This window comes from Cupressus sempervirens, chromosome 11 (assembly GCF_028749045.1).
Source record: "Cupressus sempervirens isolate cs-2001-9-10 chromosome 11, ASM2874904v1, whole genome shotgun sequence".
Lineage (NCBI taxonomy): Eukaryota > Viridiplantae > Streptophyta > Pinopsida > Cupressales > Cupressaceae > Cupressus > Cupressus sempervirens.
Genome location: NC_143128.1, coordinates 205,684,718 through 205,706,779, shown reverse-complemented (window position 1 = coordinate 205,706,779; position 22,062 = coordinate 205,684,718). Strand labels below are relative to the sequence as shown.

At 36.3% G+C, this 22,062-nt stretch overlaps 2 pseudogenes; both read right to left on the bottom strand.

The window, feature by feature from the left end:
* Nucleotides 1-16,182, bottom strand: part of LOC149528891 (protein-tyrosine sulfotransferase-like) — a 130,398-nt pseudogene extending 114,216 nt beyond the window's left edge.
* A 2,554-nt stretch (nt 16,183-18,736) lies between these two features.
* The window catches only part of LOC149528890 (ribulose bisphosphate carboxylase/oxygenase activase 2, chloroplastic pseudogene), a 102,142-nt pseudogene continuing 98,816 nt past the window's right edge, over nt 18,737-22,062 (bottom strand).

The window sequence follows — 22,062 nt, the reverse complement described above, 5'->3', positions numbered from 1 at the left end:
ATTGGCATGCCTCTACAAACTGAACTTATGTCCAAACTGATTGGTCTAGAGGGCAATCATAGTAATCAATTAATGCTCTGCTCTTGTAGATCGCATATCATGGAAGAAAATTTGGACTTGTAAATTCATAATCAATATTGGTTTGACATCACATTCATACTTATCAATTTCAAATATTCTGATTATGATCTGAAAGAAATTTAATCAAATTTAACAGATAGAATTGTGAAGAACCAACATAAGTAGGGGATCTTGTGTCCACTCAGTCTTTGGAGTGAGAATTGTTTGACTCTTCAAGATGCAGAGGCAGCTAAAGGAGAATTTAAGCTCTATTCTTTATGGTTGTGTCATGGGAGAGCACTTTGAGCCCCTCCATCAAATCAGGAGAGCATACAGAGTCCAGTACAAACATAGCACACATTGAGGACCGTTAGGCCAATTCTAGTAATGAAATGTAGATAAAGAAAAGAGAATTCTCTAGGATGTCAGTTGATAAGAACAAGCAAGTGGATACAGACTACTAATCAGGTGGAAAATGATAGGCAATATCTCCAAACTAATTATGAAGAGAGTGAAGAGAGCCTGGATGCACTTATGGTAACAGTTAAAAATTTTATTGAGGTTTGGCTGTAAAAGCAAGTAGCTCGCCTACAAGCATTAAGGCTCCCATTAACTTATGATCTCATGAAAGACATGACTGAACGTGAAGAAGGAACGTCTGGACAATTGTAGGAAATGAGTATTAGTTTTGAAAGTCAGCATAGTGAACGAGATGATTGTAGACTTCCACAAACAAAGGAAAAGGAAAAAAAACAGTCATTAATCAAGAACTACAAGAAAAGAAACAGAAGCACCCAGTAAACAATACTAATCATCTACAACAGGAAAATTCCAATACCAATCCAAAAACTAAGTTGCTCATGTTCCAAGCATCTGTGCATAGTTTGCCAATAAAATGTCAAGTGTTCTATATTGCAAAATGTGTCCAATGGCTTCTAACCTCTTTACAACAGTTTGAGAGGTTTGGTATATGTTTTTACAACATGATCCAAGCATCTATGTGTGCCCATAATTGTTTAGGCACAAGATGCACAATTTTGCCAAAACTTGTCAATGGAGTTTTTCAAAGTTTCAAAGTTCTCATTGCAACTTTGTACTCAATATTGACATCTCTTGTTTAATCAATTCAAATAATTCAACAAATGATGCAGAATGTTATCTTAAGACTCCTAAGACACATCAAACTCCTAGACAAGACCTTAGATCATACGTTACATCATTTACACAATATAGCCATTTTTATCATGCTTGCCAACATTGGGCCAATATTGCCATTACTTGGCCACACTTGGCACAACTTAACTTGACACTCAACAAAAGCTTCCTAACTTACCTAGTGGACTCTCAATCCATCCTTATTCAAACATTGACCTGTCGCAAGGCCTTTCGAGCCAAAATTTGAGGGCTTCAAATTCAAACCCCTAAGTGCTCCTACACCAGTCTCCCACACATGTTAAGAAGAAGACTCCTAAGGAAGCTTGAACTGGTTGCAAACCCAAAATCAGCCATCTAAAGGTTTTTTGGCTCTTTAGCATATGTATAGATTCCAGATGCCTAACGCTCTATGTTGGAGTCCAAGAGTCAAAAGGTTATGTTTATAGGTTATCATGACAACCATAAGGCTTATTAGCTAATTACTGTAGACAATGATCATCTTATCTTCATTTGCAATGTTGTCTTTGATGAAGAACAAGGACCATTTTAGCTTTCCTTGTCTTAGAAGAATTCAAAGGATCATCCTTTGAAAGGCCTCTGTCTTGGGTGTTCATCATTCATTGGGTTCACCTAATGAATGGGATAATGCAGATTTTGTATTTGACGATGCATTACCTAAGTTTCCTTTAGATGATGCTAATCTTCCACCTATTCTTGATCCTCTTCCTCCTCCAACTACAGTTATTATTTATCCATCAAATATTGGCACATCTACTCCAGCCTAAATGGTGGGCCAAGATCATTAGTGTTCTTTATTCTAATGAGCTCATTGAAGGAAGCTCGTTTAGAAATAAGGGGAGGTACCAAAATATAGTTAACTTTTCTCTCATGGCCAACCTTCATAGAGTTTATGAGCCTTAGACAATAATAGGAGGCAAAAGAGATTCCAAAGTGGGAACAAGCTATGGATGTAAATACAAAAGTCTTATGAATAATAGCACCTGGGTTCTCTCTAATCTTCCTCTAGGAGAGAAATCCATTAGTTGCAAATGGGTGTACAAGGTCAAGTATGATGTAGATGGTATCTTAGATAAATAAAAGGCCAACTTAGTTTCTCAAGGGTTCACATAGCGCAAGGGCATTGATGCTCCTACTACCAAGATGAGAACAATTTCTCTTCTTCTCATCGTTGTAGCTCAATTTTGATGGGAAGTCCATTAAATAGAGATTACAAGAGTCTTTCTCAATGGTGAGTTGCAGCAAGAAGTCTACATGATGCAGCCTCATGGCTTCAAAGTTGTTGGCAAAGACCACCAAATATTTCTCAAGAAAGCAATGTATAAACTCAAATAGGCCCCTTCCATGTGGTTCATCAAGATTGATTAGTACTTGGTTGCTAATGGTTTTCAGTTTTGTCCTGACAGTAATTTGTATATCAAATGCTCTTGGTCATAATGTTTCCTTTCTTGTTTCCTATGTGGATGACTTGATCATTGCTAGAAGTTCAGCACATTTGATTGCAGAAATGGATTTTGGTATGATGGGTTTGGGGTTTCTCCATTATTGTTTTTGATGAGGGCACAACCCAAGACAAAATGAACACAACAGGAAAAGGAGAATTTTATTATCAGAAATGATATGCTATTACATTCAATACAGCGAAAATAGACTCAACTGCATGCCCTATGGGCTTACAATGTTATCAGATTCTGGAGAAAAACCCTTCTCACAATACCTTATCCCAAACTACCTTTACAATGCAAGAAATGACCTTAAGTAACCCCAATTAGGTTTAGGGCTAGGAATACATTTTAGAATATGTCGTTTGGCATCCACCCCCAAAGCAGAAGGTTCTAGAAGACATGTCAGAAGTCAATGTAAAATTAGAAGAATCCAAAAATGGTAGTCCAACTTCCGGGAGGCATAACTTTTGATCTGGGACTCTGATTGATGAATAGTTTACATTTTCAGAAAGCTCTCCAAGCGCTCTATAGCCCTACGGACCAGCTTTTCTCATCCTTCATTTTTCGGGCCCTTACGAAGCCATTTAGTGCCTCAAATCTGACTTTGAAGCGTTCTTAGGGTGTCTCCAGGCAACTTAAAACTGCAATAACTTTCAAACCATAAAGCCTTTTGACCTAATTCTTTTTCTGGAATGTTTTAAATTACAATTACAATTATCCCTCCAACTTACACCCTCTAACTCATCATAATTATGGCTCAATTACAAAATAACCTACTTTCTACACTGGCACATATCTCAAGGTGTTTAAAAACACTAACCCAGAAAACTAATAGTGGAAGTATGAGAATTGGAATCTCTATCTGGCCCAAATGGGTATCCAAAAATATAAACACATTAAACAGAAACTAACACTAAGCATTTTTTTACATGATACAAGTTGCCCTTACACCATTGGATGCTCCTGCATTAGTTTTGATGTCGAGGTTTGGCAAACTGATGGTAGCATTTTTTTTTCACTCTAAGTATGCCAATAACTTGCTTGGCAAGTTTTGAATGCAGGACAGTAAATCTACTTCCATGCCTGTAGAGAAGTGACTAAAGTTTTTACCCAAGTTTGATTCTCCTCATGTTGATGAAACAGCTTACATGCAACTAGTGGCCAGTCTCATATATCTCACTACCACTAGACCTAATCTCAATATTTGATACTTCATAATAGCCCCCAAAGTTGATTATTGGGGATCAGCGAAGCGTGTGCTACGTGATGTGAAGGCCACCTCTAATTATGGACTTTTTTACACTACAAGTCATGATTCTAGACTCAGTGGTTTCACAAATTCAAATTAGACAAGTTTGGTGATGACAAGGTATCAACCTTTAGATATGTGTTCAGTTTGGGATCTTGTGCAGTTACCTAGACTAGTAAAAAGAAGCGTGTAGCCTCACTCTCCTCTACAGTAGCAAAATATGGAGCCATTACGACATCTTGTGAGGCAGTTTGGCTTCGTCAAATGTTTGCAGATACGCATTTATCTCAAGTACGTCTGACTCCTTTGCTCTCTAATAATCAATGAGTTCTCAAACTTGCCAAGCATCTGGTCTTCCATGAAAGAGCCAAACATGTGGGTGTTTATTCTCATTACATTTGGTAGTTGTTTGAAGATGGAACAATTCACTTGTGGTATGTTCCAATCACGGATAGACTATGGACATTTTCACCAAGCCTCTTGGTCCACAAAGTTTGCTAAATTCAGGACAACTTCTTGTTGTTGTCAGATTGACCACTAAGGGAGGTTATTATTATATTGCATTACTTTAATGGTCATCTTTTGTATATTATGTAAATTAGGTAGATAAGATTGTTTCTACAATCTTCTTCAATTTCTTATTATAAAATTGTTACTTTCTACACTTGTGAATTCTTTTTTAATGATCATCTCAGTCATTTGTTAATACATAAAATAATTTACCAATTACTTCTGTGTAATAGGGTTTTGACTCTCTTGAAAGTTTACAATAATGGAAGGTTGTGACTCTCTGTTGTGAAGATATAAATAGGAGGGAAATCATTTGTAGAAGGCATGAAATGTATCATCAACAAGAAGCTAATCACAATAAATTATGTTTCGAGGTATAAGACAATTCTAATCTACATAAAGGGAGAATAGGAATTAAGGAAGGATTAAAGGAAAAGAACATGGAATTAAATTCCAAATGGACAGCAATGGTAGATGGTTGTGACCCTTATAAAGGGTGGTAACTATGAAAGGGTGTGACCATTGAAAATGGAAGACATGGTGAAGAGATGCGACCCTTCCTCACAAAAGAAAGAAAGGGATAAGCAAGATCGATATGGAATGAAATTGGACACTTTTCTTTTTATCAATAGGATCGGTATCTTAGAGGAGAGAATAACATGATCAATAGGAATAAGTGATAGATATCTGAATATATGAAGAAAATTGAACTACTACAAAGCAAACAACAGACTTATGTACTGATATAATGCATATGATTTGACTGACTATGATTAGTCTCTCATTTAATAGGAAATAGAATATTAAAAATTGCTATGTTAGGGGAGAGGACCCAGTACTTGAAAGCGTTCTAATAGTTGTGATAGGAGTTGTTCACTTAATACCTACACTTATTGACTTAATGTCCAATTTTTTGACAACATTGTACCAATATTTGTGACTTTAAAGTTGTTAGTACAATGCTAACTACCCAAAATTGAATAAAATGTACCCTTAGTTAATTTTATTAACCAATGATGTGATGCCACATCAGCTGTTCAACTATGGATACCCTTTATACACGACCATTAATCTCACTATTTTTTTGGGCTGTTTTGGAAAACTTGGCAAAAAGCATGTTGATGTGGCATCATAAGGGGTGACATGGACTTGAAACCTTAGTTATAAGTAGACAACTGGCCAAGTAAGCTGCTGTAAAAAACTGGGAGCAATTTGAAATTTTTATGTAGAGTTTTGATAAGCCCGAAGTTAGGGTGTTCAAGTACTAGGTCCTCTCCCCTATATGTATTCCATTATACAAGAGAGTTTAGTGTACTCTAACCATTCTTTAAGAGGATAGGTTGTGTAGGGAAAGGACGAGTAAATCCTTGGAAGTTAGGTGAGTCCCAACAAGGGTGAGGATATGTATTTCCAATGCCCAAAGGGAAAAGTTCTAAAATGGGTGGAAAGGATATGTATTTCCAATGCCTAGTACGAACATGCATTCTAAATACTTTGAGGGAGCATGCTTGTAGATTGGTGTCCAAGAGCCCTATGACAAGTAAATCCCCATCCTACTGAAGGTAAATGTTTAGGAGAGAGGGACAGAATTGCACTCAAATGTGTTAACTGCCAAATGTATTATCAGTAATTCATTATCTTAATTCAATCTGATTTAAACGCATAGTGACGTATGTTAGTCATTGAACATTGCATTTACTAGCGAAATCCAAACCCTAGTTGGGAATTAAACAGATAAATCAAGTCTAGTCCTACGTGCAAACATAACAAATAAATGAATGCAACTTTTAGATAACAGAAGGATAGATGCATGCCACAAGACATGGCTGTTCTTCTAACTAAAGTCCAATTTATAATTCGAGCTGCTCTTTTCAACATTGTGGCGTTTTGCCCATTGCAAACCCCCAAAAAATAAATGGACTCAATCAAACATGGGTAGTTAGAGCAAGTATAGACACATGTGATGTGCTCTGCTTTAGGCAATGCTAGAGCTTTGTGTCAACCTGAACTTGTATGGCAACATTTCTTCTTCTGCCAAAATAGGCCAATTTCACTTCATGATCAGAAATATTGTTGTCTGGAAATGGTGATATTGTTTCTAATAAATTGCAATTTCACAACATACTAGTCAAGGCTATTTATTGGCAAGATTAAGAATTGATGGCCTTTGAACTGGATATAGCTTCATTCGGATTAAAGCAAACAATATATTATAAATATTTAATCAATGTACACACACACACACACACACACATATTGTTGGAAACTACAATTGGAACAATTGTTCTATTGTCATTGATGTCAACTCTACTAATGACACATGTTGCTATCTAATCTAAATGTCATATTTATTTGATTGATGAAGAGGATTTGAGAAGTTTCTCATAACAAAAGCACCTAAAGAAAACGTTGAGTTATGAAAAAGAAGCTACAATAGACATTTAATTAGTTAGACTCTGACAAGATAAAGTGATTGTTTAAATCATGTTGATGATTCAAGTCTTTACAGTACAAGTCAAGATATATCACTTATGTAAAGTTTGACCGAGCAAGAGAGTATAAGATCAAGCAACTTTGAAGTTCATGCCGAGTGATGCTAATGTCAACTGAGCCACAATAAGTGTCGAGCAAATTCAGTGTTGATTGAGCATCAGTATCGACCGAACAGACAAGTAGATGTTGAGCTAGAAGTTCTACCGCGACCGAACAATTTAGCGATGATCGAGTGTCAAAACTTGGTAATGGCCGAGTGACAGTATTTTGAATGCATATGAGAAATCATGATTTCCAGCCGACTCAGTTGGTTTCTTGGGATATGGAAAGCATGTTGAAAATAAGATTTGATGAATTGGATAATATAATTCAAGGAGAGGATGAGATATTATACCTATTTCTAGAAAAGAAGGAAGATGAACAAATACAATGAACCTAATGAATCGAATCACAAACCTTAAAGTCTACAGTGATCATGAAAATGGCCAAAGCCTAGAATTACCTATTTAGGAGGTGCAGAGCCAAACTTTAGAGTGTGAGTGAGCGCATGAAGAAGGTGATATAAGCGTGAAGTGTGAGACGCATGGGAACAAGGCAAGGAATTTGTGCATGTTTCTAGGAAGAGGGAACAAAGCTGCTGAGGTTGATAAGAAAATCTAAGTACAAGGCTTAAGTTTGTTGTAAAGAGAAGGGGAATGCTTGAAGGGTTGCCAAGCAAGTTAAAGACAAAGGTGACAGAAAAGGTTTATCAGAGAATCAACACATGAATTGAACAAAGAACTGAAACTACAAAAGTGAGTTGTAATCATACAAATCAAACCCTATTGTTTTCTTTCTAATCATTGTAAACAGTTTGTATTGAAATCCTTTTAATCAAAGGTCGACCTAACAATCATTGAAGGACTTAACAGTCCATGTAAATCCTTTAGCAAGGTGACATTCTAATGGAATGATCAAAGTCCTCTGATAAGGCCACTCCTAATAGGGTGATTAAATCCTCTAACCAAGACACATTTCACAGTGTCTATTGTAACCTTTAACAGGGTTGGCTCCTAACAGAGTTCACTTCAAAAGAATGAAAAAGTGGTGACATGTTGCTGGTGGTTTTTCCCAAATTAGATTTCCACGTTAAATTCTAATGTTAAACTTGTGTTGAATGTTTTATGCTAATTTACATTTACATGTTTACATTCAGCAAGTTTGTTATATTAGGACAGCGAACTGCTAGTAATTTCGTTTATCAATATACAATAAAGACCGAGTTACAGTAGGATAAGAACATATAATGTTTGATGTTTAATTGTTCAAATGGTACTTATGGACCTTGAGTAACTGATTCACCTCCCCCAAGTTATTCTAAAAATTCTAACAATATATATGCTTGTATGCAAAGCGCACACACACACACACACACACACACACACACACACACACACACATATATATACGCACATGTTGAATATTTAATAATAAAACATTGAAGTTTTGCTTACAGCAGTATTGCTTTCTATCCTTACCCGATACTAATCTAAGTCGGATCGAAAGATGCACATTCAATTACCACATATCGGAGTATACATATGGTATTTAGTTATCGATGATATCAAGTTGTAATTAATCACCTCATGTAGGGTCATGACCCTACATGGCTTATGCACGTAGAATCATGCCCCTACGTGGCTGTGACTCTCCATATTATATATATAGGAGACTATCGATGACAGCTGTGGAGGTAATCAATAAGAGGCAATTACACTACACAACAAGCATTAGATACTTTAGATTATTAAGGGATCAGTTTATATTATAAATCAAAATTGCAAAGGACTATCATATAGATATATAAGTTTTGTTCCTATTCAATTCTCTGATCAGATCTGAGATATTATATCAATAACAATGAATTGGAGAATACCCTAGTCTATTAAAAAATCTGAAAATAATTATCAGATATACCTTGATAAATAAAAGACTATTATTTTTCTCTATCTCTGATCCACATTCCTTAAAATGGTATCAAAGCTTAGTTGATAAAGAATACAGAAGATAGGGAAAGTCTGAATCAAATATCATACTTACTTTCAGAATTAAAAGAGGAGCAATCATGGTGAATGGCATTAGAGTTGAAGACAGACTAGAAGAAGCATCAAATTTTGTTTCATGGAAAATTAGGATTACAGCTATACTTCAAGACCTTGAATTGGATTCCTACATAGAAGAAGATATTAAGATGCCTGAAAATGAACCAGATAAGACATCCTAAAAGAGACGCAACAACAAGGTTAAGAAAATAATGATTGATGTTGTCAAAGACCATATTCTTCCATCGATATCAAAACTGACATCTGCTTATAAAGTGTTTAAAGCTATTCAAAATACATTTGAAATCAACAATACAAGCAGATTATTCACATTAAAACAGCAGCTCTTAAATATCAAAATGATTAAAGGAGAGACAATTTCATCTTACTTCTTAATCACTGAATTAAGAGATCAAATCTCTACTGCAGGAAATTATGTTGATGATCGGGAGCTATCTCTAATAGCCCTTAGATGATTACCAATTTCATGGGAATCTTTTATCCAGTGCGTCAATCTACCTTCTATACCTAAATTCGATCAATTGAAGAATGAGTGCACTCAAGCGGAATCTCAACTTATCTCAAGAGAGATCGGTCCAAATAAAGAGGGAGAAATTCAAGCACTAAATGCAAACTCTAGCAACAAAGGGAAGAAAAGAAATTCAAATGAAAGAGAGGAAATAACTAACAAAATCACAAAAACAAAGATTTCTCTCGAGTCTAGTGCTACAAGTGCGATAAGTTTGGACACACACGGGTTCTGCCCAAAAAGAAAGAAAGCTCAAGCAACCATAGCCAAAGTTAAAGAAATTGAAAATCATGTATTCTACCTAGCTCTATCAAGTGAGTTAAACTCAAATAGAAACACTTGGATAATCGATAGCGGAGCTTCAAGACACATATCCGGGTTTAGGGACCAGTTTGAAACTTTTTAAGGACATCCAACTAAAGAGGTCAACATTGGAGGCAGTTCCACCTATCTAGTGAAAGGAATAGACACTTGTTCAATTCAAATAAGAACCGGAGTTACTTTACAATTAAAAGATGTGCTCTTTGTACCAAGCATAAAGAGAGATTTGGTTTCTATTTCAGGCCTAGCCAATCAAGGCTATTGTGTCACCTTCCATGAAGTTTACTTTGGCCTAAAAATTCTAACATTAAAAATGTTATTCCTAAAGGATCTAGAGATGGTAGCTTCTACAAACTATGTAATAATCAAAAACATGCACTAAGCCATGAAACATTAAATCATAATGAGATTTGGCATAGAAGATTAGGACATCTTTGATCCAGTGCCCTACCTACTATAGGAAAGATTACTAATGGATTACCTCACTTAAAATCTGAACATTTTAGAATTTGTAAAGGTTGTGCTCTAGGGAAGAACACTAAAACGTCTTTCCCTCCAAGTGAACATAAATCTAAAAATGTTCTAGAACTTGTCCACACTAATTTATGTGGTCCAATGTCAACACTGTCATTAGGGGGCTTTTTTATATTATGTAATCTTTGTCGATGATTATTCTATGAAAACTTGGATACATTTCTTGAAACTTAAGGAGTCAAATGAAGTATTGTTGAAATTACAAGAATTTAAAGCCTTAGTGGAAAATCAATCAGGGAAGAAAATAAGAACTCTAAGATCAGACAATGGGGGGAATGTATATCTGAAAACTTCAAAGAATTTTGCATTTCTATTGGGATTAAGTGGGAGAATACAGCACCTTAAAATCCTCAACAAAATGGAGTCGCAGAAAGGAAAAACAAAACCATCATTGAAGCTACAAAAGCCATGATGCATGATCAAAACATACATTTTTCATTCTAGGCTGAAGCCTCAAATACAGCTATGTACATCCAGAACAGATGCCCCCATTCAATCTTTTAGAGAATATAACACCTAAAGAAGTCTTTACAAAGATTAAGCCAGACTTAAGCCATTTAAGAATCTTTGGTTGTTCTATATACATTCATTTTCCCAAAGAAAAAAGGACTAAATTCGAACCCTCTAGGAAGAAAGGAATATTTGTTGGTTATAGTGAAACCATTAAAGGATATAGAGTCTATGTTCCAGGACAAAGATAAGTTGAAATCAGTAGAGATGTTAAATTTGAAGAAGATGTAGCCTTATAATCTCTCTAAACACTGAAGACGATTCAATCACAGAATTATATACAATTGAGAATCAAAGGGAGAACATTATCGAAAATTATGAACCTTCATCATCATTTAATCTTGAAAATGCTGAAATTTCCAACAACAAGAAAAGACCATTATAAGAAAGAAAGATGATTGAAGAAAATAATGTGGAACCTGATGAAGTCTATAGAAAAAGTAAGAGAACGAGAAACCAGACATGCTATGTTGCACTTATGCCCGAACTTACTAAAACTAAACCATCAAATGTTGAAGAGGCCTTGACATGTCAAACTTGGAAAGATGCAATGATCGAGGAATACCAATCCATCCTAAAGAATGATGTCTAGGATCTTGTACCCAAACCTAAAGATAAATCAATTGTATCTTCAGAATGGTTGTTCAAAATCAAATATGCATCAGACGGTAGCATTGAAAAACACAAAGCCAGATTTGTTGCCAGAGGTTTATCTCAAAAGGCCGGAATTGATTATGAAGAGACTTTTGCTCCACTTGCCTGATATACTTTTGTAAGAGCCATTATTGCCATTGCAACATCCAAAGGGTCAAGGTACATCAAATGGATGTCAAAATTGCTTTTCTGATGGTGTCATTGAAGAAGAAGTATATATAGAACCTGAAGGATTTGTCACTCATGAAATAAAACACTATGAATGCAAACTGAAGAAAGCTCTCTACGGTCTTAAGCAAGTGGCCAAGGCTTGGTATGAAAGAATAGACAACTATCTCTCCAAACTAGGATATTCCAAAACTGAAGCTGATCCTAACATATATTTCAAAATATCTAATGGTGACATGTTAATTCTCGTTCTTTATGTTGATGACTTACTAATAACAGGTGAAGATCATCTTATTGCCAAATGCAAACAAGAACTTGTGGTTGAATTTGATATGAAGGATCTAGGGATTCTGCACTATTTTTTGGGTCTAGAAGTATGGCAAAAGGAGAATTACATTTTCCTAAATCAAGAAAAATACACTTCTGAAATCTTGACTAGAATTGATATGATGGCTTGTAAACCTCTATCTACTTCAATGGAAACAAATCTTCATAAGCTTAAAATTGAAGCAACTAACTCAAAATCTAAAGATCTACCTACTACAAACAAATTATTGGATCTCTTATGTATTTAGTAAACACTCGTCCTGAGATCTATTATGCTACTAATGTGTTAAGTCAATTCATGTGTGAACTTAAGAAGATTCACCTAATGGCTGCCAAGCATATTCTGAGATATCTACGTGGCATGATTGGACTTGGTCTAAAGTATGAGAACGTTGGGATACAGCTTCAAGGGTATTCTGATTTCGACTAGGCAGGCAGTTCCGCTGATCGTAAAAGTACTACTGGGTGTTGTTTTAGTCTTGGATTAGCTATGATATCCTAGTTTAGTAGAAAACAGTCAACAGTTGCTTTAAGTTCCATTGAAGTTGAATATATGGCTGCTCTATGGGAGCTCATGAAGCAGTGTGGCTGAGAAAGCTACTAGTTGGACTATTAGGGAAGCCCCTGAATCCCACTGTTATTCACTATAATAATCAAAGCTGCATCAAACTTTCTGTAAATCCAGTCTTTCATAATCGACCCAAGCATATAGAAATCCCTTACCATTACATAAGAGATATGGTAGATAGAGATGTCAGTAAATTAGTCTACATCAGTATGGAAGAGTAGAACACTGACATATTTACCAAACCTCTTGGGAAGTTAAAGATAGAGTACTTTAGAAGTAAACTTGACATGACTAAATTGTAATTTAGATATCTGAGATGTAATTTCTTTATTATGAAATTAATATATTCATGAATATTTTATATTGCAATATTGTGTTTAGGTGTTGTGTCATGAAAGGTGATGATCTTTCATGAAATATATGTGTAAGGTCACTATTGTAAGGTGACAACATCAACAATAGTAGGACTTGTTATCAAGATTGACTACCTTAAGTTGCTATCCCGAAATGTGTTGGATATCTTGATAACTGAAATTGTTGTGTTTATTTGTTATGACTAAATCTTGTCCCGAATTGTGTCGGAGATTGTGATAACAAACGTATCATGGTTGACTTCATTAATTTGTTGTCCTAGACTGTGCTAGATATCATGATATGGAAAAATTAATTCTTGGTCTATTACCATGACAGATTGCATTAAGTTGTTGTCCCAAAAAGTGTCGGAGGTCATGATAACTTATGGACTGAGACTATGATACCTATGATGTTGGAGACTTCGTTGTCATTCTAAGATCAATATTGTTATTTGATAAACTTCATTTAGATGTTGTCGTGGAGTGCCAGAGATCAGATAAACTCACATCTCTCTGAGATGTTATATATTCTATTTGTAAGCATTACAGAGTTGTTGTAATTGCACAAACCAAAAGAATATTTTGAAGATGCTGTTAAATCCTCTTTTGCTAAGACGGAGTGTCAAGGATATAGCTTCATTCCGATTGAAGCAACCAATATATCATAAATATTTAACCTATGTATACACACACACATATATATATATGCCTGTATGGAAAGTATACACACATATATACACATATTGAATGAACAGATTTAATAATAATATATTGAAGTCTGCTTACAGTAGAATTGTTTTCTATCCTTACCCGATTCTGATCTAAGTCAGATCAAAACATGCATATTTGATTACGACATATCGGAGCATACATATGTTATTTAGTTATCGATGATAACAAGTTGTAATTAGTCACCTCACATAGGGTCATGAACCTATGTGGCTTATGCCACGTAGAGTCATGCCCCTGCGTGGGTGTGACTCTCCATATCATATATATAGGAGACTATCGATGCCTGCTGTGGAGGTAATCAATAACAGAGGCAATTATACTACACAGCAAGCATTCAATACTTCAGATTATTAAGGGATCAATTTATATTATAAATCAAAATTGCAAAGGACTATCATAGAGATATATTACATCTGTTCCTATTCAATTCTCAGATCAGATCTGAGATATTATATCAGTAACAATAAATTGGAGAATACTCTAGTCTGTTAGAAAATCCGAAAATTTATCAGATATACCTTGATAAATAAAAGACTATTAATTTTCTCTATCTCTGATCCACATTCCTTAACAATGGCCTCTATCCTGCCCTGTGTGGGCAATCCCTGCCTAACTAGCTATTTATTTTGTATATCATAGCATTAGGTCAGAAGAGATTGTTAATAGAATGGGCTGTTTAGGGGAACAGACATGGTCTTTATCTCCCTCAAATAATATTTGCAGCAAGACTAAGGATTTTCACATTGAATATAGTTTATACGGAGAAAAGAAAAACTCATAGAACCAATTCTGTTTACTTTGTGTGTATTACCTTAGCACAAATCTTTGGCCAAATCTATTTCATAAGTCATGAAAGATAAAACTGATTCTAAACCAAATTAAGATATAAACTGGAGACCCACCAGCAACAATGTTCCATTTAATGTATGTTTGTGCAATAATGCTCATCATAAGTTGGGCTAAAATAAGCAAACAAACTATTACCTCAGGTCAAACTGAAGCTTGCGATAGGATTGTGGGCACTCCTGATCTTTGGGAAACAAGTTTCGCAAAAGACTGCAAAAGTCAAATGGAAATCAGTAAATTCCGAGAGCCTAAATCTGACATCTGAAAATGCTCCCATGCCAAAAAAATTGAAAACGAAAAATGGGCAAAGGAAATTACCAGTTGAAATAGTTTCTTGCTCCGGTTCTTGGAACATGCATGAAAAACAGAAAGTCCTTCCACTCGAAATTCTCCTGCTCTGTTCTTCCCTGCAGTTCCAGCAATGATTTGTTAGCCCAGCTCTTGACAATACCTTTACAGTTCCTGTAACTATTGTCGCTGGTAACCAACGAATTTTTCCCTGCATAGCACAATGATCAAAAGGCAAGTATTTTTTATTTATACATTTTTAATACTAATTGGAAATAGAGAGAATCGTTTGAGATAACTACCTACAATTTTCCATAAGAAGAAAGAAAAATATTTGAAATGTAATCCATAGGTACAGGATAATGGTAATATGAAACTCATGTCTAACCCATTAAAATAAAAGAATCTTATTTCAAATATTATCCAAAAATAGCTGAAAACAAAATCCCTGTTTGTAGTCAAATTGTTCTAAATGTGTTGGATAATTGTCATCCCAAACCCATTTTACAAAAACACCAGGCACGGAAACAAACACCAGCAAATTGTAGGAGAACTTGTTCCAAAAATGTTGGAGAAAGAGTTCCAAAGATGTGGGAGAAAATTCCCGAATGACAAGATGAAAACAGCTCGCTCAGTAGTACATGCGCATCAAACTGCCCATTGTTTAAGGTGTCGAAGAATTCAAAGCATAAGTGCCAACAAAAGCCCTTTGAAAAACACAATTGATCCATTCATAAGTAGCACGTTCAATAGTCTCGTAAATTTCCAAGCAAATGCCACATACAAACTTGTTAATAGCTTCAAATCTGAACAGTATTCTGCCAGAAGATACAGAAGATGTTTTCTACAGTTACCCATGATGATAAATGAAAATCTCTTACGATAAACAACTAAAACATTGCCCAAGTATATGTTGGAGTCTAATTTACAATCCATCCTTCATTTTAAAAGTTAACATCACAGGACAATATTGGAGAGAGTGAAAAGTATGTGACTATCACCGGCAGCTCACCCAATAGTATTACAAGCAGCAAAAGCAAGTTCATCATTTTGAGTGCTAAAGAATTCGTTTGAATTTCACAGATATAGACACAGAGAAGCAAAAAATTCCCAAAGATGGAATGAGCTTGATCAATATTGCACAGAACCCAGAGAGATTCAAATATGCGACCTCTCCTGGCAAATACTGCAGTGTTAAATCAAACCAAATACAAGAGACTATATATATGATTTATCTACCCACCTTTCAGCCCCGTTTAGCAAAGAAGTGATTTGTTCCTCGAGGCCTGCTGGCGAAGTGGCTGAAGCCTGATACCACAGGGGAAGGCCGGCAGCTGACATGGCTACTGTCTTCTAGCAATTGAACTACGACGTGGGAGATGATGTGGAATAACAGCTGCGGGCTGCGTAGAAACTTGGTAATCATGTAGGAAGGAGTTTGAAGAACAGGCAGGCAGTTTAAGGTGATAGTGGTGTGGGAGTGCGAGTGGGGCCATTGGAATGGTGGCGAACCAGAGAGAGACAATCCCATAACCCAACCCACATTTGTTTTTTTAAAGGGTTTGCTTTCTTGTTCTCGGTAGTACAGTTTGCCCAATGGGATTTTGTAGAAACAAAAACAGTTTATGTTAAATACCTAAATAAAACAAAGCTGCTAATTGTTTCTAAAATAATTGCCTAGGTTAATGAGCCCGGATAGTATTTAAATCTAACATAGTCTACAAAAGATAAAGAAAGATATATTGTAGGTTGTGTTCGACTATTTAAACTATTTTTTATAATTATAATTAGATTTAGAATTGTATTGTTTTTAGTTAACTATTAGATCATTTAGTCAATGTCTTAGTTGAATTATGTAGGTGTAAAATTGATGTTCAATTCTAATTTTAGAAAAATGTCATGTGTTCATTTAAACATTTAAAATATTTATTTCTTTTGTATTTATTCTATAGGCCTTTCAAAAACTTTAGTACCAATTCAAATTCATAGACATCAATAGAAATAACTCGGTGATCTCATTCAATTTCACAATTAAATCTTGTAATAAATTTACTTCAAACTATTATCTCAATGTTTTTGTTATTACTGAGTATCAGAAATATAGCTTAGCTTTTATTTTACTATTATCTAGTTTTTACCAAGTTGTAGTATTAAGTAAATATCATGAAAATCAACTTGTAACATTAAAAAAGTCACACATTTGACAACATGATTTAATGTCATCTTGTAAAGAGAAAAACCACCTTGTACTGTTAACTCAAATAATTTCACTCTTCTAAAGTGAGCTCTACTAGGAGCCAACCTTGTTAAAGGTTCCATGCGCATTTTTAGTGTGACCTTGTTAGAGGGTTTTAACATAAACATCATCTAGACCTTATCACTCTTTAATATTTTCTAAAGAGTGGTCTTCTTTAAAGGACCTGCAAACATCACTAATCGATGTTACCTTATAGGATTTTAGAAGCTTTTTAGGTCTGCTCAGTTAAGATATTTTTCTGCTATAATGGTAAAAAAATAACAATCAAATGATTTATAAAACTAGCACTACTTTGCTTGTTTAGATCTCTTTTTTGATCTATCTTCTTCCTTCTGATCTCTGCTTGGTTGATTCACTTCTTCACACTTTCACTTTTCTCCAACTCTGCTTGATCTTCCTTCTACTCTGCTCAGTTCCCCTTGCTTCTTTTTTTCTCCTTCACACAAATCTCCAACTTAACAATATCGATCAAAAACTGCAAACTTTCTTCAATATCTCCTTAAATAGTAAACTCTCAACTTCCATTTTTTCAAGTTTTGCCTCTTAACCACATTCATAGATCTCAAATTCAATGTACTTAGCCACTTAGAAAATAGAAATTTCATTGAACTTTTGTAATGTTCCCACGTCCCTCCAAGACCAAGAATTGCCTAAAGAATGCAGGTCGTATGACAACACACAGGAGGACAGTGTATGGTGACTGGAAATGGCATACGGGAACCAATTCAGATGACTGTATAGTGGATGAAGGGGAGGGAAATATGATTTAGGAGTTCATACATATGGTGCAATGCTCAGGAAGAGGTCGTACAATGTGCCTATAAGGGTCATACGGTGGAATTCGAAAGGTCGTATGGAAGTGACTAGGAGCTAACCGTATGGGTGTAAGCAATCCATACGGTGAAGGTGGCTGAGCCATACAGAGACTAGAGAAGTCATACGGTAGTAGTATAGTTCATATGGTGGGTGGAGGCAGTAGTATGGGGAATGTTCGTACGTTGATGTAGTGTGATACACAGGGTACAAACAATGATGCACATAGAGTTATTGTGGAGATGAGAGGCCATACGTAGGGTGAATGTTACAATGGCCATACTAGTCGTATGGTGCAAGATAGAGGAAAATGGATAGGGAAATGATGGAGAATTGAATGGAGGAAAAAATACAATAACACAAAGGAACTTAATACCTCATAAAATGTAGAATGTGACATACACAAGTTACAGACACTGAACCAAGAGATACACCAACAAGAACTAAGATATAATCAAGCCTTCAATTTGTATCTACCAATGGAATAGGTTGAGGGTTGAATCCCACTAAAACCATGCAAGCTAAATAGGGAAGGTCTTTCACTTCCGAAATGGCGAACAATGATGAATTCCAGCAGGAATCCATAGTACAAAGAGATATAATTCAAAGCATACCCACAGACTACCTATGAGCTGTGCTTAAATACCCATCGAGAAAAGCTTTTCGAGGGTGTACAAAGTTAGCTAATAGCGACACAAACTACAAAAACAAAAATAAAAATGGGTCTAAGATAAAATAAATCAATTGGCCTATTACAAAGATTAAATAATTATTTAATTTATAATGGGGACATTACAGTCCTTACGTCCCAAAATTTGTTTGTCCTCAAGCAAGTGCAATGCTGGGTGCTAGAGGGTGTGCTCGCCTTCCCACATTACGTCGTCCAATGGTAGGTGCCGCCAGCGTACCAAGTACTCCCTCACAGTGTGATTTTGTAGGACCTTTTCACGCACTTTGAGAATCTCAGCGAGTTCCAGAATGAGCTTCCCTTCCTCATTGAGTGATGGTAGGTTGGTAGTGACGGTGACGTTCTACCCTATAGCCTTCTTTAGATAGGAAACATGGAAGACATTATGAATGCGACTTCCCTCTAGTAGTTCTAGTTTGTACGCTACCTCACTAATGTGACAGATCACATGATAGGAACCATAAAAATGTGGCTTTAGTTTCTCCTTTCATGTTCCCTTTAATGAAGATTGTCGGTATGGCTAAAGCCGAAGATAGACCAGATCACCTATTTTAAAATTCCTCTCTATCCGGTTTCTGTCGGCGTATACCTTTTGCCGATTTTGTGCCTGTTGTAGGTTTTCTTTCAAGCTCCTCAGTATGTCATGTCCCTCCTGAAGCCAATCCTTCACCCTTGGAGCATGATTGTTGCCCAGAACTATGTCGATGAAGGAGAGGGGTTTGTGCCCATACAGAGCTTTGAACGACACCATACCGATTGACATGTGATACATGGTATTATAGCAATACTCCCCGAGGTGGATCCATTTTACCCATGCTCATTGTTGTGCCGAGACATAGTTCCAAAGGTAGTCTTTGAGCCATTTGTTCACAATTTTAGTTTGGCCATTTGTCTACAAGTGGTAACTCATGCTCGGTGATAATTCTGTCCCTGTCATCCGAAACAGTTCTATCCAAAAGATACTAACAAATCATCCATCTTGATTGCTAACGATGTTTTAGGGTAACCCGTGCAGGTGAAAAACTTCTCTAAAAAATAGTTTGGTGACTTGTGCAACCTGAAGATCCAAGGAGATGGCGAAGAAGTGTGCATACTTTGTCAATTTGTCAACCACCACATAGATATAGTCCTTCCCGTTCACCCTGGGAAGACCTATTATGGAGTCCATTAATATACTCTCCCACTTATGTTTGGGAGTTGGCAAAGGCTATAACAGTCTGACAAGAAGAGTGTGTTCGAACTTGTTCTATTGAAAAACCATACATTCGCTCACATGCTGCAACATGTCCCCTTTCAGTCCCTTCCATGAAAATCTCTCCCAAATACTTCTATAAGTTTTAAGAAAATTGGGATGTCCAGCCAGAGGGGAATCGTGCACTTCCTTCAGGATCTTCTGCTTTAGTTTGGATTCTGGCACTAGGTAGATCTAATCTTTATAATAGATGATATCATCCACCACCCTATACCGGTCATCATGGATGTGACCATCCATTATCTCATAGGCAAATGTATTCTTGGAATATTCTACCAATAGTTGTGCCTTCTAGTCAGTTGAGATCTGTTCTAGTGAGCAGATGATGGATTTTTGGGACAAGGCATCTACAACAACATTGTTCTTCCCTTTTACATATTCAATGTCAAAATCAAAAACTGAATTTTTCTTACCCATTTTTGTTGCCATTCATTCAAGTCCCGCTACTTTAGGAAATATCTCAAGCTATTGTGATCCGTACGAACAACAAAGTTGGCACCAACCAGATACTGTCGAAACTTGGTTAGTGCATGGATGATGACCAACATTTCTTTATTGTAAATAGAATACAAGCATTTTGTCGGTGTAAGCTTCCTGCTCTCATAGGTGATGGGATGTCTATCCTGCATCAGAATTGCTCCAATGCCCTCCTCAAATGTGTTGCATTCCAAAATGAATTGTCGGTTGAAGTCAAGCAATGTAAGAACCAGGCAAGTGCTCATGGCCTCTTTTAGCTTATCAAATGTGAGTTGTGCTTCTTCATTCCACTGGAAAGCCCCTTTCTTTGTCAAATCCATTAAAGGTGTGTTGTGCTAAGAAAAAACCTTTGACAAATCTCCTGTAGTAACTGCATAATCTGAAGAACCCTCACAAATCCGTGAACGATTTTGGGGAAGCCCAGTCAAGGATAGCCTGAATCTTCTCCTAATGCTCTTGAACCCTATATTGACTAATGACATGCCCCAAGTACAATATCTCTATCATACCAAACTCACATTTGGACTACTTGGCAAATATGGATGGTTCCTCCATGATACTCAGAACTTCATTTAGATGCTTCAGGTGCTCCTCCCATGTCTTGCTATAAATAAGAAGATCATAAAATAATACCAATAGATAATTATGCAACTATTTTTTTAAGATGTGGTTCATGCATTATTGAAATGTGGTAGGTGTGTTGGTCAATCCAAACGGCATGACCAGGAACTCATAATGTCCATTGTGGCAGTGGAAAGTTGTTTTCTCCACATCTTCTTCCCTCATTCGGATCTGATGGTATCCAAAATGGAAATCTATTTTTGAAAAATAGACCATGCCATGTAGTTCATATAGTAGCTCATCTATCCTTCGGATGGGGTACATGTTCTTTATTGTTCTTTTGTTCAGTGCGGGATAGTCCACCCACATGCGCATCATTCTGTCCTTCTTTTTTACCAACACCACGAATGACGTGAATGGGCTAGAACTGGGACGAATCCATCCTTTCTCAAGAAACTCCTAAATCATCCATTCAATCTCATCCTTGAATTTCTTGTGGTGGCGGTATGGTGTGGTTATGACTGATTTTTCACCCGATTCCAACTCAATTGTGTGTTCAAACCCTCGATATTGTGGTATGCCAGGAGGAATATCCATGAAAAATTTTTCATGCCTACTCAAAATATCCTAAATTTTTTTATCTTGTGGAGGTGTTCAATGCCCCTTTATAGGTTCTGCCAAGATAAAGCAATGCACAGCCCACACAACGTCATCGTGTCACAAGATTGCCTCCATCTGATGCACAAAAACTTCCTTCAAACCTTCATTTGCCATCCCTCAGAGGACCACCTTCTTCTCGTCAACCACAAAAGTGAAATCCATCCACTTGAAACTTTGAGTGTCTTCATCCACTGTATGCCCAAAATGACTTCCATGTCAGTGAGGTCCACTATGAAAAACTCCTCTGTCACCGTGTGATTTGTCATTGTGATGTTTAGTTGAGGAACAAGGTGTGTGCAGGGCAGGAAAGTCCATCTGGAAACCTTGACTTGAAAGCTTGTGTGTGCTTCCATATGGAGACTTCTTCACTTTACCAAGGATGAGTTTATGAAATTCAAAGTAGCTCCACTGTCCAACATCATCGTAACCCTTTGTCCTTGAAGGGTACCTCACACATGGAAAACTATGCACCTCGGACTGCCAGCCAATGCAATGGATTCCTTACATTATACC